Raw genomic sequence first — 26968 nt, forward strand, 5'->3', positions numbered from 1 at the left:
CCGGCACCCCTTGTTGGAGGACTTGTGCTAAGGGTGAAGAATATGCTGCGGCACGTGTCTTCATCCTTAGCACCACCCTGTTTCAATCAGCTGGGGAACATTTTCTTGCCATGGTTCACAGCTGTACAGTGGCAGGAGTTATTCAAACGTAAGTGGATCTGCTGAACCACTCATGTTGGAAATCTGAATGAACTTTGCTGCATCTTTGGATTCAAGTGTCAAATCATGGGAAATATATTGAAGGACAGATTTGGGGGAAAATTTTAACAAGATATGAGGGAAGTTCACAACAAAATTAAGAGCTCCCTTTGTAGGAAGCGTGTCTCTACATCCGTATAATTTACAAGTGTTCAGACAATGGAGTCAACCAGCAGTCTGTAAGGTAGGAAGGCAGCATGAACTTTTTCTCTTTACTGATACAAATCAAATCAAAACAGTTTATTCAGGCATGAACATAGTACATGCCCATGGGATGAGGCGGGAGAAGCTGATGGCGTAATTCCTGATGAGGCCTCACCCTGGCCATCCACCTAGCTGGCCATGACGTGCATGCAATATATGGGCATCTTTTGCTTCCTTGTGGATGAGTTGGAAACAGTGCTTGTTTTGATTAAATAAAATGAAATTAATTTAAATGAAAAATGTGAACACAGAACACCTAGTGCTCACGAAGACATATTAGTACTTTGTGACAGAAAGCTGTCGTGCGGTCTATTGCACGAAAGGTACGAAAGCAGTTTGGTTGGGCCGCAAGCTGCTATCGTATAATCTTTAAGGATTTCTGTATGCACTGAACCAGCACTCAAAGCTGCGGCATTGAATGAGCCAGCAAGTGCAGAGTTTGTGTTCATTACCCCCACAACTGAGCAAAATTAGCAGGCTGTGGGTAGGGGAGATGCACGACACTGGCTTGCAGGCCATTTCTATGCTTTCTCCTCGCATTGTTTTGTTCTGGGCTAGAAATTTCGTCCACTAAAAAAAATCAATAAGAACCCACCTTTTGCTGCGCACATTACAAGGAATAAATTGTAGCAAATTGTTTCTTCTCACATACATCATGTGACAGTGCTAAATACAGTTCTTCAGGCAATAGATATGTATCTGAATGTTCCATTCGTTTCAGTGTGTCCACAACTGGTGCAAAAGCAGGCAGTAAGAGTACAAAAAGCCTGACTCGATGATACCTGTACCTCCCGAGCTTCATCCAAACTTGTTGCTTTTTGCAGAGCAGCTGGAGCTGGTTCGTGGAGAGTCCTTGGCTTTCAGGGAACGCTGAGCCTGCACTTGGAATGAGCGGTGGCAGCATGGGAACTGCTACAGGAATGCATTCCCTTCAAAACGGGGTAAGGATGTGGGCTATGAAAGTGTTCAGAATGTGTTTTTGGGATTCTATGTGGACACTCTTGTTTCTCATTTTTTCCGAGTTTTGTTTTTCTTTTTCCAAGTGTCAGGCTGAATCGGTTGCCATCTTTTCAGTCTGTTGGTGGCAAGCTGTGCTTAACCTTTTTGTCACTTTCTAGGCCGGTTTCTTGTTGTTTGAAAAGTATGGTAGCCGTGTCTAGTAGTGTGAGAACACTTGTTTAGTAGCTCAGCTACCACCATATTGAACGTTTTTGCTGTTATGCATACAGATTGTTCCAGGCTTGCTGTTAAGGGGATTGCATTTTCGTTCACCACCTGTTGTGTGGAGACCCTTACCAATGGGATGGATACCTGCCAGCAAACTAAGTTTGGTCAGTTGAAGCCTTAACCAGCGCGCATGCTGGTTGAAGATATTTTTTTGTGGGTGCGTGTCATTTTCAGCTGTCAAGCTGTGGTTTCTTTAGCTGCCATAGTTGTAGCCACGCTTCACATTCAGCCGAGTCTGACTGAATATTGGACTGTAGGCTGCATGGGAGATAGTGGTGCGCATTATATTACAACATATGCTTCGCCTTTGATAATGGACACTTTGCCCAGTAGGAGGTAGAAAATTTTAGTCAAAGATAGCATTCTTTCACTTACTGCATAATCTTGCTTTGTTTTGTTCTCAGCCTCTATCAGGTTTTCAAGAACCATAAACCTGTTGTGGGTGTCAGCTCCCTTTCATTTCTTTGCTATTCTTCTTCAGCTACTTCATAATAGAGGTAATCATGCTTGCTTGGCTGTTTTGTGACTGCCCTCCTGAAAGCAGATTGCATGCACTGATAAAGCATGTTTTAGCTTTCTTTGCTGAATTCCTGACAGGAGGATTACTTACTCTTGCTTAAGGGAGGCGGAAGTGGTCCCCCCCCCCCCCCCCCCCCCTTCCTTCCCCTGCTCCAAAATTTTTCAGCCAGCAGAAAGATCTACTATGTGGTTTATTCAGACTCTTACGAGAAGTATGTTTCATGAGATAGCGCAGCCCTTATTTGCCTTTCACAGTAGGCACATGAAGCTCTCTGACACATTCAGACTCTGACGAGGAGTATGTTTCATGAGATAGCGCAGCCCTCATTTGCCTTTCACAGTAAGCACATGAAGCTCTCAATGCTGCATTTTGTTAACTTGCGTTTATAAACTAAACAGCAATGCCATACAGGTGTCATACCTGCCCAACGTTATCTTAACAAACCCCCTCCCCCCTGCCCCACCCCATGCTTATTATCACCAGCTCACCAGTGACAGGGGTTTACAGAGTCCCGTGGATTTTCAGAGGTCTTTGTTGACTTAAGGGCTTTCAACTCTATGGCGCTGGCAGTCAAAGCGAATCCAGCATCAGTTTGACTTCATACCAAACACTTTGTCGTGAGCCACATAAATTTAGCTCAAATTTTTCATCATGAGTAAACTTGTGTTTAACACGGGATATGTGGTCAGGGTATTAGATTGGAGTAAGGAAGGGATTCTTAGGTCCTTTGTTTTTGGGTGCGCATTATATTGGTACCTTAAAAAAAGAGAGAGGTTGCAGTTTTTAAACAGTCAGTTATTCTTTAGGCACTTTTATTTAATGTCCAAGCCTGTTATTGCAATATCTGGCAGATAGTATCTCTTATCCACGTGCTATGGGTAGGCCAGTGTGTAGTGTAGACAGTAGTATTTTGCACATACTTTTAACTCGTTGCACTTCCCATCTTGACTCCGGCTATGTGGGCTTTCTTCATCCTTCACAACAGCCAACCAGGGGTCTAGCTGCAGGATTGAGGCTACAAAAGCCTATTAATACAGCTTCATTACAAAAAGATGAGGAGCACATGTGAGAGACAGCATAATGGAGAACTCCATATTTATTTACACCACCTGATGCGAACATATCAGTACATGTGCATTTTTGGATTTTTTCTGCGTAGAAATTTGGTCGCTGCTTCTGAGGCCAAATAATGAGCTCATGCTTAGTAGCATTCATATGAGTGCTGCAAGACGGCTACAGGAGAAGGCTTCACAGCTGTCTAACATTCTGTGTAGTTGAAGGATCAACTTGGGAAGTGAGGTTAACATTTTTCAAAGGTATTGAGGCAAATCCCCTATCCTGACTGCAGTCATGCAGTTACAAACAGTGGTAACTGTGTGCTTAACATTTTTTGAAGTGCAAGCTTCACTACTCTGGGTAAAGCAGTCGTCGAGCAAGCCTCAGTTAGACCTTCAAGTGACCTTGACAGATGCTGCACCTTTCCTTTCTTATAAACCAATTTACAATTGAATCAAACTAACTACGCTAGGTAGAGGCGGAATTCCCATGGCATTAAATTTTATCTTCAGGTGACCTTGACCTAAATAAGTGTGAGTGTCCACGATTCTCTGGTGTATACTGCGCCTTCTTTTCCTCAAAACCTTACTTAAATGGAGAGGCAGCCCTTCTCTACGGGACCTCTCTCACTCTTTCTGCTTTCACTCCCGCCTTTCTCCCTTCCCACGTCTGACAGATACTGCGCGTTTTTTTTTTCTTATAAACCAATGTATAATTTACAAGAAAAAAATATGAAAGCATAACCTTGACCTGGTTAGGTGTAGGTGTCCACCCAAAAGTACAAGGCTCCTTCTTTTCCTCAAAACCCAACTTAAAGAATAATTGTGAAAAAAAAAAAAAACGCGGATTTAAAAGGCTGTGTTACAGAGGCTATCGCTGCAACACTCACATATTTCTCTCTATCACTGAGTTCAAGCCATGCTTGAACCCCAAAAAATGTTTACTGTTGTTTTATCACTTTGGTCTCAAACTAGTACTGCACACTTAATGCTCTCTCAGTGAAGTCTGCTCCATTTTTATGGTTTCCTGGAATGCATTGGACTAACATTACAATACATGGATGCATCAACGTGGGGTGCAATCAGTGGGTTTGCTCTTAATGTGTGGAGTAATTGCATGTTTATATGCTCGTAGCCATGATGGGTGGTGCAGCATTGCTTTTAAGCACAAGCACCTATGTGCATAAAGACAGTGTAGTAATTTCTAGCCCACCTGGCAAGCTGGACTCTTTCATTATTCTTATCCTGACTGGGTGTCAGGCCCTTGCACTGCAGTCTTAGTATGCCATTTGGCGACACATTTATGTCACCTGCTGCCCCATGCTCCCTTTATATCGGCTTAATTTGAGTTCACCTGGTGCATATTTGTTTGAGACAGAACTTCATTGCTAGCAATTTTGGGGGGAGGGGGGAGACAAACTGTCTAGCCAAATGAATGCTACGCCATCACTCATATACATGCTCTGCTGTTCTTCATGGAATAGTGAGGTATTATGCAGTATGAATGTAGCCCGTTTGTGTTTGTTGGTGACATTGTTTTCCACTTCTTATTTTTGCTTTATTGCTTCGCAATACCTTTTGTGAGCAGTAGCTTTTCAAGCATATTCAAGCCCTAATCTGAGGAGGACGAAATTGAGCTAGCAAGCTTCTGTCATTTTTCTCCAATTGCTGTGCATTTGCTGTGCATAGGTGCTCAATTGGATCAAGGGGGGCATGACGCTGTGGGTGAGATGTAGAGCAGTTTTTTATCATGTGGCTGCAGTATTACTAATCATATTCGTTTATTCCTGCCTTGTGAAGATACAGGCAGCGGAGGTACCGAAAAAGCTGCCGGATACAGCTTGACAAAGCCGCAGCCTCCTTTCGCCTGGCAGCAACTTCACAGCAAAACTTCTGAAACAATGGCACAGCATAGTAAATATGTATACAATAGTGAACAACTACTAAAGCAAACGAAACAGCATTATACATTAAGACAATGTTCATAGTGGGTAAACACGGGTACCGGGGGCGAAGGAAAGAAAGAGAGAAAAAATACAAATCCTAGATATAAATGTTACATAGCATGCAAAGAATTGTTGACGAACTGAAGGGGTCAAAATTATGTATATAGTCATTTACTAGGGAAGGAATGTTCCACAAATGATGTTACATAGGCAACATCATAACATTCGGTGATGTTCCGCAAGTAACATCACTGCTGAAGCCTTAAAAGTGGAAGGTGAAATTTGTTCCATACTTTAGTGCGAGGGGGCTAAAGCCGAGGTTTGGGATCACATGGTCATCTGGTCTGTTCTCTTCTTCTGCGTGTAGTGTGTGTCAGTTTGCTAAGTGAAGTCAGTGTGTCAATTGGATCAGACAGGTGGGGTCCTGAGAGAATTTCTGCATTTTTAGAAAAGGATGCTTCACCTTTATCTGGTGTCACGTCCTGAAAAGAATCATTGCAATGAGAACTGTACGGATCGGTTGGGTCAGGAAATACTGGCGGAAATCTTGAAAGTTTATGCACAGACATGAAGAGGCTTGCTTAGAGTGCTTGAGTATGCGCCATGAAACCCAGTGCAGTAAAACCCCAGTAACTCATATTTCGGCAAACCAGTAAAAATGTTCAAATTGACCAAACGTAGGATTATCTAGAGGATGAAAAAAAAAAAACAACTTATAATACAGTATAGCAGCGGAGAAAAACCACACATACAAGAAACAAACAAGGATGATTCTGCAGCATCGCCTTTCTCTCTTTCTCTTCCTGCTTTGTCTATTCTTTCTTTGCTGCAGTAGTACTTCATAACACACCAACTAGCTCAACTATTCACCCTTTCTCAAAAGAAGGATGGCCTGGTGTCAGATGGCAAGAAATGGATCCAGCAAATGGTGCAGAGCACGCACACTGCCAGATGAATCAGCATATATTTTCTCCAGCATGTTACGGACATCACCAGCTTCATCGTACATACATGCACAGCACACCCTGCGGACACATACATGATGTATGACAATTAGAGGCTTCACAACAGCCGAAACAAAGCGGACAGCACGGTCCGTGACATGCATGAACAATAACTTGGAAGTGGCGCTGCTTAGCGTAATACAGATAGGAATCCCATTGTACTTCCTCACCTGATGATTGCAGCTATTGACGCCCCCCCTTCTTTGGTGCCCTGTGCAGGTGCGAGATTTGTTGCCTGTCCGAATTTACTGAAGGGTAGCCAGATTCCTCTGAATTTTGGAGAGCTTCACTTTGTAAAACAGTGCATACCTGGAACTGGGCTCGATGCAAGTCGTTTTAAGACATTAAACCCCGCAAAGCAAACCAAACTGGAAATGGAAAATTCTCAGCATAAGAGCACATTGATGATTATTCTTCACCTTGAAAATATAGGCCAGGGAAATTCCTGTGACAGCACCCGTTCAGTTGCACTGCTGTGTCAGGAGCTGTCACTTCTCGGGTAAAGGTATTCATTATCTTGCTTTTATTCTTAGTGTTTGTTTTGTTGTATAAGTATTTTTGTGTGTGTGGGGGGGGTTATGCAATCTCTTTGTAATCAGCTGTGTATTTGTAGAGGATCTCTCTGCAATAAGACATCATTTGCTAGTCAGCACTGTGTCTGTTTCTTAGTCCTAATGTGTGTCTTTCACAGACAAATAAGTGCCTGCAGCTTCCTCAAAAGCTAAAACAAATTCTACTATCAGTGAAGACTACCCAAATAAAATCAGAAATTATTGGATGAAGCTGGTATGGTACAGTTCACCGAAACATAAGAAACTTTGAACTTAACTTCAACAAACTCATCGTAGCAGAACAAGCATGCATGTGGGACACCACTACTCATACTGTAGAAAGCACAAATCGATAGACACCAAAGAAGGCTGCATCACAGAAAGGAAGAAACTCTAAATGCCAACTGATAATCATAGCTGTGAACCATCTCGGCCTCAAAATAAAAAAAGAGGAGTTTGTTTCACTTTCAGAATCAGCAAAGTCGCATGGGGGGATCGTCATTGAGTTATTGGTGGACAGCATAGTCCAGTAAAGTATTTCCATTTAAACTACATTGCATACCAGCAGGACCGTAACGAGCATCGCAGGGGTGTATTTGTCATGGGCCACAACAGTCTCAGCAGCATATCTGTTAACTCTTTCAGGACTGAGAAAACAGATTACCCTGAGGGGTGTTGGAAATACTTTTCTATGAATGCAGTTTCTAAAGAACCCTGTTGTAACATACACTAAAATGTAGCTATTTAAATGCTCTTTCATACTGTTAAATAATATTCCCCTTAAGCATTGTACACAACATGACTAGAAATCTTTCAGTGCGCACTTTAAAAAAAAATCACAAAAAAGTTGAAAACGGCATGAATACAAAAATAGGAAATGGTAACAAGAGTAAATTTAGAATATACAAAATGCATTGCTATGCCTCTTTTTTTTACTTTTGAAAATATGGCTCATATGTCTTATTCTTGTTTGTGGCCTTGGGAGGTAGTCGGTTCGACTCCCACTGCCAGCCAAATACCCGCTGGCTTTCTCAAATGGGTACAAGCCAGTGCCCCGCCTTGTCCGAGGTTCTTGGCTTGGGAAGGAGCCTGTGCCTTAAAATCCAATCACAGTGACCTTTGACCAAACATGCTTTCGGGACCATGAAAAAAATGGACAGGCGACACTGAAGGGTTTCAAGCATTTTTTTTTTTATTGAATTAACTGAACTAGTCTGGTATAGCATATAATAAAATGCAGCTTATTTAGACAGCCTTTAAGTACACACAAAGGGTCTTGTTTAACTTTTACATGACATGAAGATAGAATCTCTCTGCAAACTTGCTGAAAAACCAATCCGAAAGTTTAAAAAGGCATGAATGTCAAAGTATGTGACTGCAGCAAAAATAATTAAGGATATTGCAAATGTACTATGCTGTCTCTTTTCTTAGCTGTAAAACTTTTGCATGCCTTTCTGCAGGTTTCTTTCTTTTAATGCTGTTCGGAAGCAATGGTCATCATTCAGCTTCTGTAACGCTGTTACGAGTCTGTTTTACCCGTTTGCATAACTACGGTAAAAAAATTCAGTGAAGCCAGATTACCAGTTACCATAAAAATACAAGGTTTTTGTTGCTCAATTTTATCATATCAGACTTCCGCTTCGTATTATGTGACGATCTGAACAAATTTCAGCCTAAATTCGCAGTTCTGGCCTCGTTATTTAATCAGCACCATCAGCATCAGGCTTCCAGCGAGAGGAGGCGCTGTCAGTGGTGGCGTCAGCTGACTGTTTCGATAGTTTCAGCTTCATCATGTTAACACACACGTGACCGGAAGGAGGTCGATCGCACCTCGCACGATGTAGGGATGATGAAAGGATCACTCGGCTGATTGCACAGGTCTCTCACGGGCCTCTCCAGCCATGTTGGAGCATGTCAGTTGCGCTTGCAAGAAATGCGAGATACTGAACACGTTTAGAGGCACCGAAGAAGAGCTTCTGTTGAAACATTTCTCCAGCAAGGGACTGACTGCAGACAATACTCATACAGGACGACGACAATCACGAAAACCTTGAATCTAAGAACACTTCCGGGGTGCACACGCCGCGGTGCTGATGCGAACGCACGTGGCTGGTTGCACATGCACTGCTATCCCGCGTTCGAGCTGGAAGCGGCCCACTAGTTTCAGAACAACCGGAGGACCGTGTGGCATCCGCGAATGGCGGGCCAAATGTGAGCTGCTGTTCTCATGATGCATAAAATTCTCCGATGAAGCATGTCGGCGCGAGAAGGGGGGCTAACCAACACCGGCACATGAAGGATCATGGCACTTATTCGATACCTGTTGCTGGGTGGCGTTGGCTGCGAAAGCGCAGAGCGCACATACCTTGCGGTGTAACCATGGCATGTAGCGCAAATAAACAAATAACTCTTTCCCCGCTGGCATTATACGCGGGTTAAAGCTTTTTTTTTCCCCCATTTTTGCTTTCCCAAAATTGCACCTCGTATTATATGCAGGTTCATATTACGGTATACGCGGGTTTTTACCATATTATGTTATGTGATGAAGTCCCTTTGAAGGTGTGCTGTTCTCATAACATTGAGCTAAAAACATTTGTATTCAGCTCAACCTTCCTCTGCTCATAAAACAGCTTACAGTTTGTGTTTTCAAACCTTTTGTACTTGATGGCTGGCACGTTTTGCAGAGGGTGGCTGAGTGCAATCTAAATTGTAATCAAAATTGGAAATCTGCTCGAGGAGCTGTTCTTAGAAAGCTTAGGTGGTCAAACCCAGTTTGAGGTAGCTGAAAGAGTTTCACGTAAGTTCCGGAGGTGCCACCACATGGGCCAGAGTATTGCTTGTTGATGTAACACTAGCAAAGGCAGGCAACAGAGCAGGGTCATACGTGTAACGGCTCAAGAGCGAATTGAAATTGAGTGTATGCTTACCTTGGGCCGCTAGTTGAAATCCTCAGTCTGATTTTTGCCTGATTCATTAACGGAGCTCAAGTCAGAGCTCATGAAGTTGTCCTCGGACTCTTCGCTGATGTTTTCATATCGCCAGTAGAAGCAGCAGAGTTCATGTGAATGGTGCCAAATGCGTAGAAGATCCTGACTAAATAGGCAAGTCAGTTGCTCTGTAAAGAATCCCAATAAAATGAGGACAACGAAGAAACACCTCTCAAGCGACAGTGTGCAAACAATGTACCTACCTAGCTATTTCCGAGTTTCTTCATGGTTCTTGTTTTTTCGCATTGCTTTAAATATTTAGCTTAACCGAGGTCCACATTGGATAGCCTGTGACCAATGCTGTAACGTTTTGCAGACCACACTTCTGCTGTGCGAAATTATATTGACTGATGTAAGCTGTTAACCATCTTTGAGAGCAACATTTTTTCATCACGCCTCCTTGACGGTACATTACTTCCAAAGAAATTAAGAACACGTTTTTTTATGCTCGATTCAATGTATTTAATACTTCCACTTAGTGGTTGTCAGATGCATACTTAATTCTCGGCATCTACTGAACTTCACGGAGACATGGAACTACATGCACAGACCGTTCATTTTGGGCACCGAAACAATAGTAGTTGCAGCTGCTGTTCCAAGCTGGAGCTACCACAACTGTAAAGTGGTTAGTCTTGCACAGCACTAGCCTTGTGCTGTGCTGTGCTTCCTGATGAGAGTATTTTAACTCAAGGCTAGTGTGCGTGTCAGATCATCTCGTGGGCAGCCGCATTGTATTTCAAGTGGAACAATCTTCAGATATGAAAATTGTAATGTTTGAAGAAGTGGGTTATCATATTCAGATCTGGTCCAAGGTGCAAGGAGTACTGTTGTGCTAGCAAAAGTCAAGTACAGGTAGAATGAGGCTGTCTGGTGAGCTACCTGCCCCAACAAACCCAATACAGTCAAACCTGGATATGTCAAACTCGAAGAAGATTACAAAAGTTTTATGTATCAATAATTCGATATGTATGAAAATGGCAGAGGTTGAGCTTATCTGTAGCGTAGATGCAAGAATACATGGCTCCCACATTGGCAACTTCATGCAGTGACGGGCCACCCGCAGGCTAGCTGGAAGCACGCCACTCACCATGGTGAAAGCTACTGCCTATTATATGATGCCTGATTCTGATATCAGTGCACTGTCAATAATATTATTGTGGTGCAGTTTGTTTCCCAACGCCTCTGGCAGCGAAGCATATGAAACATGCCATGTGACGGCTGCCGACAGGCTTTAGCTATGTATAGTTGGCGTCAGCACTTGACGGCAATGTGAGGTGGAAAATGAGTAAAAGAGACCTGAAGGCCACCCTTAAAAGGACCAAGAAATGGGTTCAAAGGTTGCCGGTAAAATGTGTTCATTTTATAGAAAGAATGCTTTTGAGCGTTCACCCTAAGTATAACCCCTTGGATTGTGTTTACTTACTCAATTTTACAAAACAGTTTACCACTGAACTGGATATTTCAGTGATTTCTAGGGATGTGTGCTGGTAAAGGATTTAATGAAAAGCTCAGAACATTGCTTTGTGTGCATCGAATGCAAGATAGTACCAAACTGTCGACATAGCAAAACATTCTGCTGCAATTCATTGCACTCGGAAGGCTCCTGCATTGATATTGACAAAGATTATCTCATTTAGAAGTACTGTATCATTGTCCATTGTATGAGGGCTGTTTGGTCATTAGATGATGGGTGTGGGCCATTCATTCAGCCACATATAGTGCCCCACCGCTGTGGGGCAGGCGTTAAGGCGCTCGATTTCTGTGCCCAAAAATGCAGCATGGAATCCAGGCCGCGGCGGCCGCTTTTTGATGGAGGTGAGAAGCTAGGCACCCATGTTCTGTGCAATGTCAGTGCACACTGAAGAACCCCAAGTGGTCATGAAATTTCTGGAGTCCTACACTATGGAGTCTCTCATAGCCTGTGTCGCTTCGGGACGTTAAACCCCGTAAACCAAACCAACCAATCAGCCAGAGATAAAGCTCTCAACCTTAAAGGCACTTGACTTGCACTGGAGAAATTTGGTGACCTTTCACTCAGGGTTGCCGTAGGACAAAAGGAGCCAGAACTGAAGCTAAAGGTAGCAAAGAGTAGCTATACTTGTACAAGCTTGTATCTGAATAGAACAGCATTAAGAGCTAGAGCTTGGCTGCTTTGCTTGGTGTTCAAGCCACAGGTGCATTGCAGACAAATAAGTAAATTGTGCATACCTGCAGTGCGCATGTATATAGCTTACCTAGAATAGTATTCTTGCCCAGAGTAGTTTTACCGCAGTCTAGCCAACAACTCAGCTGGAACGTTAAATGTTAATGTTGTGTTTTCTCAGACCCCTAGATTGAATTTGAGTGATGGAATTGCCATTAAGAAAGACCAGCTTCATTTTGTTTTGGATCTCTGATTTTTGAAAGTTTACACAAGAGAGCACACACGTGCTCAGGAAGCAAACGAGAAAAAAAAAAAAAAAAGAAAACTGGCAGTGACAGAATTCTCAGTGTGTTTGTGCCGGGTGAGGAAAAGCATTCACTACATGTGTCCTTATGTGATGCCACTGTGTGCCAAAAACTCGAACATGTTTGTTGAAGTACTCTGCTGTCAAGCAGCCACGTATGTACACATCACTCTTCATCAACGTAAATGATCATGCAAAAGTGCAATGGGGAGGGCTTCATGTGCCCGCAGTGGGAAAATTCAGGGCTAAACCATGATGTGAAATGTCTTCATCAAGATCCGAACAAAGCACTTGGCACATTTTTTGGGGGCCCGACAAAATTTTAAGGTTACTACAACCACACTTGGCAACCACTTGGAACCATCAGTGGGCTTAGCATGCATGATCGTCACGGAGGAAATACTTTAGATGCTTTTGCTTGCTATTTACCTCTCATATCTAAAAAGTGCTGAAAGAAATGCTCAAAGCAGCCAAGGAGCGAAACTGAAATTTTCATTGCTAGATGGGGTCGTAAAGTGGCCAATTTGGCGCAAATTAGCGACCGGCGGCAACCCTGTCAGCACTCACCTACAGTTGCGCAAAAAGTCTTTTTACATTTGCTAAGAGAGCATTGGGAGCCTAATGTCCAGCCATGCATTGGTTTCGGCTGTCATACAAGTGGTAATTCCAGCATCAACACAGGAGCAAGCCAATAGGCTCCATGGTTGACATCAGGTGGTTCACTTAGTTATTCAGTTGTCCAGCAGGCCTTGCTGCTACTTGTCAGTGCTCACTGTGGAGCTTGATATACGAATAGTCTCCTTGACTTGTGCAAACAGCCTGAGCTCAAGCTGAAGCTGAGTTCAAGCTGAGTGCTCACTGGTAACTTCAGACATAGCAGAGCAGAGGAGCATTCTTGTATGGTGTGTGATGATAGCATGGAACGCTGCTGTTGCCACTCCTAGATTAGCATTTGCAGGGAACGACGGAGAATGTCTATCACATCGCATAGCCCTTGCTTGGGCAACACATTGAGGGGGCCTCCCGTAGGTGTGCAGTCTGTGCCGTTCTTCCAACCCTCGGGTGCAGCGCAAAGACTACCTTCAAAGCACCAAGTGTGGTGGTCTTAACAGTAGCTTATGAGCTGTCACTAAGCCACTGTATTGATCTGAACTGTTACTGGACGTAGGTTATGCTAACTAGCGTGTAGGTAGAGCTTTAAAGATATTAAGATCGTTATGCATTCATTCAAAAAGGATTTTGGCAGTAACTAGACAGAACATTTGAAAATGTGCTTGCACTGATTATAGTATGTCGTAAACAGTCGCTCATTACTATAACTGTGTATTGTGAGATTTTCTCAAGACCCAAAAGTCTTTTTCTTTTCTTTCTGAATGCCATCGAAGTTTCAAATTTCTGTGTACTGTAAGTCAAAACCCTAACAGACATCCTTCACTCCTGTTGGATAGCAAGTCATGCAAACATGGAACTGCACTTTCAAACTTAGATAATTAAAAGCACTATATCAGCAAATGCCAGTCTAACGTTCTACTAGTACTGTGTAACCGCAAGCACAAGCACACATTTGTTTGTTTGCTTTTTCCGTTATGGTGAAGAGTATTGCTGCAAAGGAATGCCTGAATGTCTAATCTTATATACATGTTATAAATTGTAAACAGCTGTGTTAGGTACTGGGATTTATATTCATTGTTCATTAGCTGCAGATGTGAAGTACAAAACATCAGAATGGTGCATGTATATTGTAGTTTTTGCCTCTGAAGCCAGATATCCTTTTGTTGATGTGCCCCGCCGAGGTGGCGCAGTGGTTATGGCGCTCGACTACTGTTCCCAAGGATGCAGGATCAAATCCCGGCCTCGGCGGCCGCTTTTCGATGGAGGCCAAGAGCAAGGCGCCCGTGTGTTGTGCGATGTCAGCACACGTTAAAGAACCCCAGGTAGCCGAAATTTCCGGAGTCTTCCACTACGGCGTCTCTCATAGCCTTTAGGACGTTAAGCTCCATGAGCCAAACCAAACCTTTTGTTGATGTCATACAGATGCATCAAACAACCCGCTTCTAACTTCGCACATGTCCATTGTGCATGTATAGTATGTGTGCCATTAGTATTTGTTATATGTCTTAAAAGGTTCTCTTTTTTTTTTCTTCTTTTTTTTTAGTGACCAATGGGATCCACTAAAATAATAGGTGGGGGATGTTTGCTTGACAGTTTTCTTCCTGAAGAATATTAAAGAATTTCTTTTGCACATATTCTAATTCAGCGGGATGGCATTAAAGACCTCATTACCCAGAAAGCCCGGCATCGCCATTGTGAGCAAAACATCATGGGCATGGCACTGGTGGGTGGTAGCTGGCAGCTGACATGGCCAAACACTGATTCTTTGATTGTTTATATGTATGTATGTATGAAAGGTTTATTGATCCACCGAGGAGGGGCCTCCTATTCCCCGGCCCCGGCACGCGAGCCGGTGGCACAGGTCAGGAAGTTCCTTGCGGACTAAGGACTAGTGAAGTTACATTGTTTCTTCGCAACCTTAGCCGCCAGGCAGATGGCTAGCTGCTTGGTGGCGGGATGTCCGCTCTGCAGCCAAGCTTCCCAGGCATCTCTACTATCTATGTTTAAGCCGGCACCTGGGGAATCGGCGCATTCCCAAATTATGTGATCAAGAGTGCCGTTTTGATCACAGTTTTTGCATTTTGAATTGTTTTCATCCCCGGTCTGTGTCAGGAAGACCCAATCTGGACAATTGTCATTTCCAGCTTGTAAATGCCTCCAAATGCTCGCCTCATTGTTGGAGAAAGCCCGATCTGGGGGCGTATAGCTCCTTCTATTTGGCTTATAGTGCTCGGGAATTTTATGATATGTTATGATGCAATCTTTCATTCCCTTGCAATCGAGCTGTTCCGAAGCCACCAGGTGGTTGAGAGCTTGGGCAAGCTCGTGTGCAGCCTCGTTGCCAGGGACAGATTCGTGTGCAGGTATCCTTATAATGTATATTCTTCAATTAATAGGGTTTGCTAAGAGGATGCGCTTGGCTTCCTTCGAGATCCTCCCTTTTCCGAAATTCCAAACAGCAGTTTTGCAGTCACTAATAACCACATTTGCCTGCTTACCAATGCAAGCAAGCACTATTGCAACCCCTTCAGCTATGTCTGTGTCGCGGGTGTGTGATGAGGCCGTGATCTTGGGTATTCCGTTTCCATCGGCCACTGCCGAGACTGCAGCTCCATGTTTCCCGCACGATGCATCAACATAGGCTGCTTCTTTGGCTATCTTGTTTCTCATTCTTTTTGCAGTGGTTTTTGCTCTGTCTTTTCTGCGTTCTTTATTATGTAGCGAGTGCATGTTCCTCTGCAAAAGTGGGACCAATAAGTATTTCCTCGCGTCCTTCATTTCTTCCTACTTCCAGGCGGCGAGGGTTAACCTTGTGTGGCTAGCTACCCTGAGTTACGCCATATTGGGTTATAGTTGCGGTGTACAGCTGGCGTGGGCAGGAATAGACAATTTCTGTCCCGTCCCCTCGTTGGGCTCCATGGTGGGTGGCTGGCACTGCAGCCGAAAAATACACTTTTTATGGCATCTAAACACCTTAACCCCGATCGTCCTCCTTCTAAAAGGGGGCGCACCGAGACCACCATGTTCTTCTCAAAGAACATAAACAACTTTCCTCGTTTCCACGTGGTCCACAGTGACCACGAGGAAATCACTGCACGACTTGTGTCCCCATTTGTTGTTTCTCGAACGTTGACTGAGGCCATTGGCCAGGGCTATAAGATAAAGAAACTTGGAAACGGTGACCTGCTACTAGAATTAATATACAACCATCAGTATCAGAAGCTAAGTGCAGTCGAATCATTTGGAGAAATACCGGTACAGATTAGCCCGCACCGATCACTAAACACTGCCCGAGGAGTCATCTCTGATGATGACCTTAGGTACGTCAGTGAACAAGAACTTCTTGAAGGCCTGAAGGAACAAAATGTCACAGATGTTTACCGGATAAAGATCAGACGAGATAACAAAGAGATAGAAACAAAGCACATTGTACTCACCTTTGCTGCAAGCACTCTCCCAGAATCAGTCGAAGTAGGCTACACAAAGATAAAACTGAGGCCCTACATCCCTAACCCACGCCGCTGCTTCAAATGTCAGAAATATGGCCATGGCTCTCAGAGTTGCCGTGGCCAACTCACATGTGCAAAGTGTGCCTCGCACGAACACCCTACAGACAACTGCGAAGAACAGCTGCTTCTCTGCTCAAACTGTGAAGGTAACCACCCAGCTTATTCACGCTCATGCCCATACTGGAAAAAAGAAAAAGAAATAATTACACTGAAAGTCACCGAAAACATATCTTACGGAGAGGCACGAAAGCGGCTTTCTCTTCCTCAAAAGCCACAATACTCCGTTGTGACGCAGCAGGGCGCGGCATCACAGCGGTCGTTGGCACCTGCCCAGGAAGCACACAGTTCTTCCAGGGCAGCGCCACCTGCGCCCTCGGTGGAGTCAGCTAGCGCTACTCCACCACCACCCGCAAAGCTGGCTGCGCGGACCCCCAGGTCAGCCGGCCCAAAGGCCTCGACCCATGAGTCGAGGCCTAAAACTGACAATCCTGTGCTTTCTGCACAGTCGTCCACCGCATCTGAAGATGCGATGGACACAACTTCTTCACCCCAGCTGCCTAGGCGGCAAAGCTCACTGGAGCGAAAAAGAAAGGGAAAAGTCCCAATAACAGGTCCCAAGGACCTACAAACCTAAATTTAAACTTGTCCCTTAAATAACTTTTAATTATGGCGCTCCTCATTTATTGGAACTGCCGAGGACTCTTTAAAAATTTAGATGATATATATGAAATTCTTGCGGACTATCAGCCAAACATACTTTGTCTGCAAGAAACCCATTTAAAACCAGCAGACTCAAATTTCCTTAAGCAATATAATGTATTCAGGAACGACAGGCAAGGCAGCTCTCACTCCTCTGGTGGCGTTGCCATTGTAACACAAAAATCAATCCCCTCTCGAAACATCTCACTCAACACAGACTTAGAGGCAGTGGCAATCAGAAGCTTAGTTTATGGCAAAATAACAACCGTATGTTCCCTGTATATTGCTCCAACTTATAAGCTAAGTAGCGAAAGTTTTGAAAAATTGATTGATCAACTTCCGGAACCTTGGTTGCTGGTCGGAGACTTTAATGCTCACCACCCATTATGGGGATGTACAAGAACGGACTCCCGAGGTGTTCTAATCGAAAAATTCTTATTGTCCTCGGGATCATGCTTACTAAACACGAAACAGCCAACTTACTACAATATAGCTTATAACTCTTACACATCCATAGACCTAGCCATTGGCTCCTCGATGTTCCTGGCAGCTACAGAGTGGACTGTCATTAACAATCTATACGGAAGTGACCATTTTCCGATCTTAATAAAATATACTGGGAACGGAAATGAAAATGTGTCGAATCCCAGAAAATTCAAAGAAAATGCAGCCAACTGGAAGATGTTCAGGGAACAGTCATCATTGGCCAGTTCATCAGTTACTGACTTAGGCGTTGATGAAACTCAACGCTTAATCACGCTGCACATCATAGAGGCAGCAGAAAAATACATTCCACAGACGTCAAGTAAGCCACGAAATAAACGAAGACCCTGGTGGAATGCAGAATGTAAGACTGCTCGTGAAACTCAAAACAGGGCATGGTCGAAACTACGCCGATACCCCACAGCCGAAAACCTAATAGCCTTTAAGCGTGCAAAGGCAAATGGCAGGCGTATTCGACGCATCTCCAAGCGAGAAAGCTGGTCATCATTCCTGTCTTCAGTGAACTCCTATTCTGACGCACACAAAGTTCACAACAGGATAAGAGCACTTAAAGGATATAGCACAGTCCCAACGCCCCTTGTCAGCACCAGTGGTGACTCTCTTGAACATCAAGCAGACACACTAGGGCAACACTTTGAATACATATTCAGCTCAGCACACTATACAGATTCCTTTTTGCGGCACAAGGCAAGAGAGGAGAGGAAGCACATACATGATAAAAGGCCATCCTCAGGAGGATACAATAGCCCATTCACCATGCAGGAGCTGAAGATTGCACTAGACACATGTGGTAACACAGCTCCAGGTCCTGACAGGATCACATATGGAATGCTCAGGCATCTGCATGTGAACACTGTTGAAACCCTACTCTACCTGTATAATAAAGTATGGGCCACAGGACGCTTTCCTAAAGCATGGAAGGAAGCGATCATCATCCCAATATTAAAACCAGGAAAAGAACCCACACTTGCTGCTAGTTATCGGCCTATCGCACTAACCAGCTGTCTTTGCAAGCTTTTTGAGAAAATGGTAAATCGTCGCCTTCTCCATTTCCTTGAATACAATGGTCTTCTTTATCAAAACCAAGCTGGTTTTAGAGCTGGGCGATCAACAGCTGATCAGCTCATTGCCTTTGAGTCTTATGCAAGGGATGCTTTTGCACATAAACAACATTGTTTATCTGTCTTTTTCGATCTTGAAAAAGCATATGATACCACTTGGCGCTATGGTATCATCCGCGACCTCTTCTCTCTTGGCATCACAGGAAACATGTTGAGCACAATTCGAAGTTACTTGTCTGAACGGACCTTCAAAGTTCGTGTTGGCAATGCGTATTCAAAGCAGTACATTCAAGAAAATGGTGTCCCTCAAGGTGGTGTTCTCAGTTGCACACTTTTTGTAGTCAAAATGAACTCTTTAAAAAGCGTGCTGCCAAAAACTATTTCTTGTTCTGTATATGTTGATGACGTCCAGATAAGCTTCAAATCTTGCAACTTGGCCATCTGTGAACGACAAATTCAGCTAGGTGTAAACAAATTGTCCAGGTGGGCTGATGACAATGGGTTTAAATTTAACTCTGGAAAGAGTGTTTGTGTACTTTTCTCTAAGCAGCGTGGCATCAGGCCTGACCCCAACATTACACTGAATGGCCAGAGCCTTGCCTTTAAAAAAGAACATAAATTTCTTGGCGTAGTTGTTGACGAAAAACTTTCCTTCATTCCCCACATAAAACAGTTGCGACTGAAGTGTCTCAAAGCGATGAATTTGCTAAAAATTCTCTCTCACCGGTCATGGGGCACAGACCGCGACTGCCTTCTGAACCTTCTGAATAGTGTAGTTCTATCACGCATTGACTATTGCTCAATGGTTTATGGGTCAGCATCATCCTCTGCGCTAAAATTGCTCGATCCCGTGCACCACCTCGGCCTTCGCCTCGCTACAGGCGCTTTCCGAACTAGCCCAATTGCTAGCCTCTATGTCGAGGCGAACCGATGGTCACTGCAACGAAGGAGACAATTTACTTCTCTAACTTATGCTATGAAGGTACTATGCCAACTGGACCATCCATGTCGTCGGCTCCTGCTTGACAAAACTGGCACAGCACTTTTCTCAAAAAAACCATCTCTAACACCACCATATCCAATCAGAGTTGCCACGCACATTGAATACCTGAATGTTTCGGTTACCAGTCTTCATACAACTTCCATAAAAGACCTAATTGCTCCTTGGGAAATGCACGGTGTTAATTGCGACCTGTCGTTTCTTGAAGTGGGCAAACATGCATCCCCTATTGCCATACAGCAGCATTTCATGTCACTTCAGGAGAAGTACACTTGTGATGAATATTACACAGATGCTTCGAAGTCTGCTCAAGTCTCCTGTGCAGCACATGGACCACAGTTTTCACAGTCAAAAACCCTGAACAGAAATACTAGTATATTTACCGCTGAATGCAATGGTATCCTTTTAGCTGTGAGACACATTATAGAAAATAAAATACAGACGTCGATCATCTACACAGACTCCCTCAGTGTTTTAAAGTCCCTATCCTTTTGGAAATGGCAAAATAAAAACCCAGTACTGAACTCTCTTTATAACACCCTTATGTTTGCCCATGAACAAGAAATTAAAATTACACTGTGTTGGGTGCCAGGCCACCGCTGTATACCTGGTAATGAGGCAGCTGATAGGCTAGCTGCTTCAGCTGCCCTTAGAAATGACACAGACATTGATAAGATAACTTATCATGACCTCAAACCACACATAAAAAACATGATTCGACAACAATGGCAAGAGGAATGGGACGCAGCATCAGAAAATAAACTACACACAATAAAGGCAAAAATAGGCAGGTACACCACAGAAAAACAACACAGATTTAAAGAAGTAGCCCTGTGCAGGCTGAGAATTGGCCACACATACATAACCCATACATATCTTTTAACCAACTCTCCTGCACCACACTGCTCGAGATGTGGTGATCGACTCACTGTCATACATGTTTTAATCATATGTGCACAACTGGAACCAGAAAGAAGACGTCATTTTCCCTCCTTGTTCACTCATCAAATACCTGCACACCCATCCATTTTTATTGGCGACAACCCAATGTTTCCTTTAAAACAGGTGCTTAAATTTTTATCACAAGTAGGCTTTTTACATGAAATTTTTTATCGACGTGGGTCTCAGCCCGCTCCTCCTTGAGAGGACGGATGAGATCTTTTAATACATCTACTTATACATTGCGCATCCATTATATATCACAAATGAATTTTAGGCCCTATACACCATTGTTTTTAGCGATATTACAGAGCGAATACATTTTTAGGCCCTATACACCAGTTTTTTATCCCTTCATGAAAAATCACAACTATTCCATCATATAAACTTGAGTGCACCATTAACCTTGAGTTTGGCGCTCTTTGGCCTGAGTCGCCCTTGCGCCATTAAAATCCATCATCATCATCATCAAGTATTTCCTCGCGTCAAAAGGAATATCTTTTTTTTTTTTTCTTGTAGGCCTCTATTTGGTTGGAGGCCTATCCATTCTATGATGGTTCTTCCTGTTTTTGTAAGGCTTAATCTTTCCAATGCGCGATTTCGACCACCTCAGTAAGTTCCTGCCATGTATTGTGAATCCCCATCTTTTCCAGCTTCTTTGTCTAAGTGGATATAGGGAGTCCTAGTGCCTGCTTGGGCATTTTATAATTATGGTGTCAATTCTGTCGCGTTCAACTTTCTTAATATTGAGGAAGGGTGTGGCGTAACATATGCAGCTGATGATGCAAGCCTGCATCATCCTTAGGAGGCTGCGTTGAGTTAACGAGACAACATGATAAGAGAAAGTTGAGAGGAGCTCTAGTTGCTCATAGTTGAGGTGGAAAGGTGGATTAAGAATCAACCTTCCAGTGCTCTTGGATGTTGAGTACATGTACGTGAGTGAGGAACCGCTTTGCACCATACTCTTAAAGGTGGATCTTTAGTGTATCCCTAGTTTTTATTACAATAGCTGGAGTTATAGGGGTGGAATCGCTGCTCCATTTGCTCCATTCTATTTCAAATTGCTTTTCCTACTTCATTCTGCTCCAAAACACAATATTGCTCCAAAACTGCTTCAAAACAGCTGCCTAAGTGTGTTGATGTCAAATTTAGTGGAAGGCAGGTTTTTGCTGCACAGTGAACCATTGTATTGCCTGCAAAGAATGTGATCCAATCCCATTAATCCACCATAGTATATTAGTACACTGTAACCGTGAAAAGCACAGCAGGCTGATGGCATGGTTTGTTATTTATTTATTTATTTATGGCGCTGAGTTTGCCACACTGCATAAAAGGTGGTGGTATAGAGTCACAGGAATGTGTGGAGTGCAGTGTGGACGGCATGGTTTGAGTTGTACGTTTTTAATTTGGGAGCTGCCATAGCTCAAATGATGACAGCGCTCCGGCGACAGAGGCGTAACACACCTTCATCATCATCATCATCATCATCAGCCTGACTATACCCACTGCAGGGTGAAGGCCTCTCCCATATTTCTCCAATTAACCCGGTTCTGTGCTAGCTGCATCCACTTGACCTCTGCAAACTTCTTAACCTCATCCGCCCACCTAACTTTCTGCCACCCCCTGCTGCGCTTTCCTTCCCTTGAAATCCAGTGTTGCCCTAAGCGACCATCGGTTATCCTCTCTTCGCACTACATGTCCTGCCCATGCCCATTTCTTCTTCTTGATTTCCACTAGAATGTCAGTAACTTGAGTTATTTCTCTGACCCACTCTGCACGCCTTCTATCTCTTAATGTTACCCCTACCATTTTTCGTTCCATAGCCCTCTGGGTTGTCCTCAACTTAAGTAGAACTCTCTTGATTAGCCTCCACGTTTCAGCCCCATAGGTGAGTACAGGCAAAATACAACTGTTGTATACTTTCCTCTTGAGCGATACCGGTAAGCTGCTAGTCATAATCTGCGAGTGCTTGCCAAATGTGCTCCATCCCAATCTTATTCTTCTTGTTATTTCCTTTTCATGGTCCGGATCTGCAGTTACTACCTGTCTTAAGTAGACATATTCGCCTACTACTTCCAGTATTTCGCTACCTAATGTAAACTGCTGTTCCTTCCCAAGGCTGTTGAACATGTTGATGACATTGCCTTGCTAAGCAACTCGGGGGATGAACTGCAAATAATGATTGATGACCTAGACAGGAAAAGTAGAAGGGTAGGCTTGAAAATCAATATGCAGAAGACTAAGGTAATGAGATAATTAATCAAAGACAAAAAATGTAAAAGTAAAGGTGAAATGATCTCGTTAGCCAATGGCTTGGTGCCATATTTGAATGTATCAAATACTAAATATTTAATTAAATCAGTCAGTTAAGGTGACATCAAAGATGTGGCATCACGCAACCTGAAGTTGAGCCAAGAAAGGGCTAAGGAAGGGATTGGCACCCAACTTGAAAGTACCAAAGAGTAAAATAGTAATTAGGTCAGTCAATTAGGGTGATGTCAAGGATGTGATGTCACGCAACCAGAAGTAGAGCCGAAAAAGGGCATAGGAAGGAATTGGCACTCAATTTGAAAGTACCAAAGACTAAAATGGGTAAACAAGAAGTGAATTAAGCAACTAGAAGCAACCAGCAGCAGTATCTATGCTTTCACATTACTCCAGTACAGATTCTGCAGTGCTCTTTAATTTTTAGCATTTCTTCAAAAACCATTGTATTACTATGTTAATGACTATGGTTGACTACTTGGAGCAAAAGCTCCCACTTTCCTGATCACATATGTGTCCAAACTCTGCATTACTGTATTCTTTAACCAATATATTCATTCCCTTTTTTTATTTTTTTCAATTGGAATGTATTTGTTAGAAAGAATCTCCTTGGTGGCTAGAAATGTTTGGAGTAACCTAGCTTCTCTATCAGTGCGTTTCCTGCACAGCTTATTGCTTTTTTCTTTTGGACTGGTACCACTGGTTGCTTGATGGTATGCAACATTTGTTATTTCTTGCACTTCCTTGCTTGCATCTCAATTGGCCGTACACTCATACCTGCAGCGTATTAGGCCATCTGAATGCCAAACCTGGGGGCATGGGATCAAATCCGAGCCACCGTGTCCATGTTTCAATGGAAGCAAAAGGCATGCACCTCGGGCAATGGACAGGAGGCAAGAAACGCTCGGCACTTGCACCTGGCAGGCAGCGGATGTTACTAGATGTGAAAGGTGTACAACAGCCTTTACTAAAATAGCCCTTTGCGTGAGAAAGAGGAAGAAAAAGGGTAAATCAAACTGGTTGCTCTCTACCCCTGAGTGATATTACGACACAGTAGGGAAGGATGTGGGCTAAGGCATGGCACACAATGCTAGTATGCTACGACCACCAGCTAATAACATTGTTATGTGGTGAACAAGCAAAGAGATGGCACAACATGGTGACAGGATGAACGATTTTATATCTGGCCTAGTGCGAGGGCTCCTCTCACGCCACTGCCGATCTTCTTCGCAACACTTCCCGGGGCCACCGAGCAATCGTCCCGATCGTTTCGTTGAAGTCTATGGTGACGTGATGGTGTAGATGTTCAAGAAAATATAGAATGATGCGCTTGCCACCACGATGACGATGAACATGATGCTGCTTGGGTGATCTGCCTCCCCTGGAGCTGTTCAACCATCCGCCACCAGAGTCCGTGGGACCGATGGCTCGAGGTCGCGACAAGCGGCTGGGTGGGAGTTGCATGTACATGTCTGGTTCCTTTGGATCCTTTGGGTCTTTCGGGTTCTTCGTCTCAGGTCTGGTTGGTCTGTCTGTTCTCCTTGTCTTCAGATCCAAGCTGGGGGCGGGGTGGTTATAGTTGGTCGGGTCTGGGCAGGAAGGGCTGGGGCGAAGCTGCTCGGCGATGTCCCAGGGCCCTCGATCGATGGTCCTGGCTTACAGATGGCGTTGAGGCTCCAAGGCGAGGATGGGGATGACGTACGCCGCATCTCCGACCAAACTGTTACAGGGTGACAAGCAAAGAGACTGCACAGCATGGTGACAGGATGAACAATGATTTTGTGTCTGGCCTAGCGCGAGGGCTCCTCTCGTGCCACTGCTGATCTTCTTCGCAACAATATAATATGATCTCAGTCACTCATGTGTTGGAACACATAATACAACCTACTGAATATTTCGACGTTTTATGGATGTCTGGTTTGCGCATGCGACATTGGAATGTACATACTGTGCAGTGCAAATTGCCGAGCCTTAAAACATCATCTTAATATGCCCGGACGTACCCACTGAACATTTAGTACCTTCTCAGAAAGTGATCGAAGGGCGCTTCCACTGTGGAGACTGCTGGACTGTGCTCGTAGCATAGGGAAGAGCCGAGGGCTATCTCCCTCACATCCAACACACAGCCCAGATATACGGATTTCTCCAAGGGTCTTGAAAAGGTCTACACCGAGTGTCTTTTGTACCTACTGTGTACCAGGCAATAGGGACCATTTTTCTCAGGAAAATCTAAGAACATACTGGTAGACATCATTATAGCGGCTAGTGCTAAATGATCACCTAGAAAACAAATGTACCACAAGTTTAGTAATTGAACTTGCCGATCGAATATAGGATCGTACATAACACATCATAACGCCAATTTACATCGAAACATTTGTGTAAGAGCACCTAAGTACTTCTCATATCTCTTCAATCACCTGATACCAACAGATTGGCTTCACTTACTCTTATATATACCCACTATGAAGATTTTCCTCATATGGGCTAGTGGTAGACTGTCGCTGTCGCTTAGTAAAGTTATCTAAATGGATGTTGTGACTTTTTATTCGTTCTGCATGCCGTGCAGTTCAATGTCATGGTTTGTGTTTTGCTTACATTTTACATCGTTTTATCTCTATTTTCGTGTCAGTGGAAATGTCAAAGCAGCTCATTTGCCAATATTGGATCTTGTATTATGGGATGTTCCTCTCAGTGGCTGCAATTGGAAGTTGCTAGACGGCATTTTTATATAGAAGGAAATGAATTATAGCCTTTTCTCGGTCTTTAAAATTTGTCTTTGAGTTTAGTTGTATTGTAAAGCATCAACATATTTATTAATGATGGCTTTGCACACCTCATGTATACAGAGCATAAAGAAATACAACTACAGCAAAAGCTAAAAAAACAAAGGGTTAAGGTTACACAAAAATTTTATCCCCTGCTGCAGTGGCTCATTGGTTGGGAGCTTGACTGCTGCTGAACCCAAGGACAAGAGATCAATCCCGGTCACGGCGACCGCTTTTTGATCAAGGTGGAAAGCAAGGCGCCCGTGCACTATGCTCATTCAAGAGCCCTAGGTGGTCGAAATTTCTGAAGCCTTCTACTGAGACATCTCTCACAACCTGAACCCACCTTAGGACATTAAATTGTATAAACCAAACTAAAAAATATCAAATCACATTTATAAGAGCTATTGTATTGATTAAAAAGTAACAGATGTGCACATCTGCTTCCACGTTCTAGGCATTTTTGGACCTTGGGCATTGTAGAATATGTTAGTATCACACTGCAGTTTGGTTAATTTTCATTTGGGATCTGTATGGGAAGATTATATATACCAAGTTTGACTGCCATCTCCAAAAGTAGTCTCCATCTGCATCGGTGTAATAGTCAAGCCATATTCGGTTTGGTTTGGTTTGTAGGGTTTAATTGTCCCACAGCAACGTTGGCTATGAGGGACACCGTAGTGGAGGGCTCCAGCCGCCTAGTGTTTTCAGTGTGCACTGGCATCGCATGGCACACTGGTGACCTGCATATCACCTCCTTGGGAAATGCAGCTGCCAAGGCCAGGATCACACCTGCCTTCTCAAGATCAGCAATCGAGCGTCCGAACTGCTTAGCCACCACTTCTTTTTTTTACGTGTATGGAAAGCCATGATTAGTAGGATTGTTAAAACAATCTCGTATCTGCTTGAATTGCCTAATTCATGACAAAACAGGTGCCTTTTGGTCTCATTTTTTTTTAGAGGAGAATACAGAAAAGTTCGCTAGACTCGAGTTGAGTGGGTAGGATTGGGGAGTGTGGGACCATAGCATTGATGTATGTGATGAGGGAAGGGTTAAAGCTTCTCTTCCCGGGGCGGCAATGGCACCTAAAGTGGTACTTGCTACGATGCAGCACCCACCCCTGCCACTATACTTTAAGGTGTCATATTTGTGTACTTCACTTCATTGCAAAAAAAGGACTGTGAGCATGCGCTTGCAAAAGGCAATGCAGCGCAGGTACATGGAACATGGGACGCGGTAATGAATGAGAAATGCCATTGCTAAAATAACCATGTAATGTTTATCGCACTAGGATAAGTGACAATATTAAGGAAAGAAGGAGATACAAAATAAGAACATTGCAATCACAGGAAAATTTTACTTGGCCCTTACATTATCTGTATTCACACAGATTATCATTTGTAGAGCTTCCTGGCTTTCTAAGGTGAAAGCAGCCACTACAAAGTAGCTGCAGCATGGACAGCAGCATTGC

At 43.7% G+C, this 26968-nt stretch overlaps 1 protein-coding gene across 2 annotated transcripts in view; it reads left to right on the top strand.

The window, feature by feature from the left end:
* The window catches only part of Sin1 (SAPK-interacting protein 1), a 100242-nt gene that overhangs the window by 8141 nt on the left and 65133 nt on the right, over window positions 1-26968 (top strand). Inside the window, exon 3 of one of the 2 annotated variants that reach the window (XM_084609247.1) lies at window positions 1227-1343. The gene's annotated coding sequence lies outside the window, so the exon portion shown is untranslated. The remainder of the gene's footprint in view (window positions 1-1226; window positions 1344-26968) is intronic. The other variant, XM_084609245.1, reaches the window with a different exon arrangement.

The sequence above is a fragment of the Amblyomma maculatum genome, chromosome 7 (assembly GCF_055883805.1).
Source record: "Amblyomma maculatum isolate TAMU_Amacu chromosome 7, ASM5588380v1, whole genome shotgun sequence".
Classification (NCBI taxonomy): Eukaryota; Metazoa; Arthropoda; class Arachnida; order Ixodida; family Ixodidae; genus Amblyomma; species Amblyomma maculatum.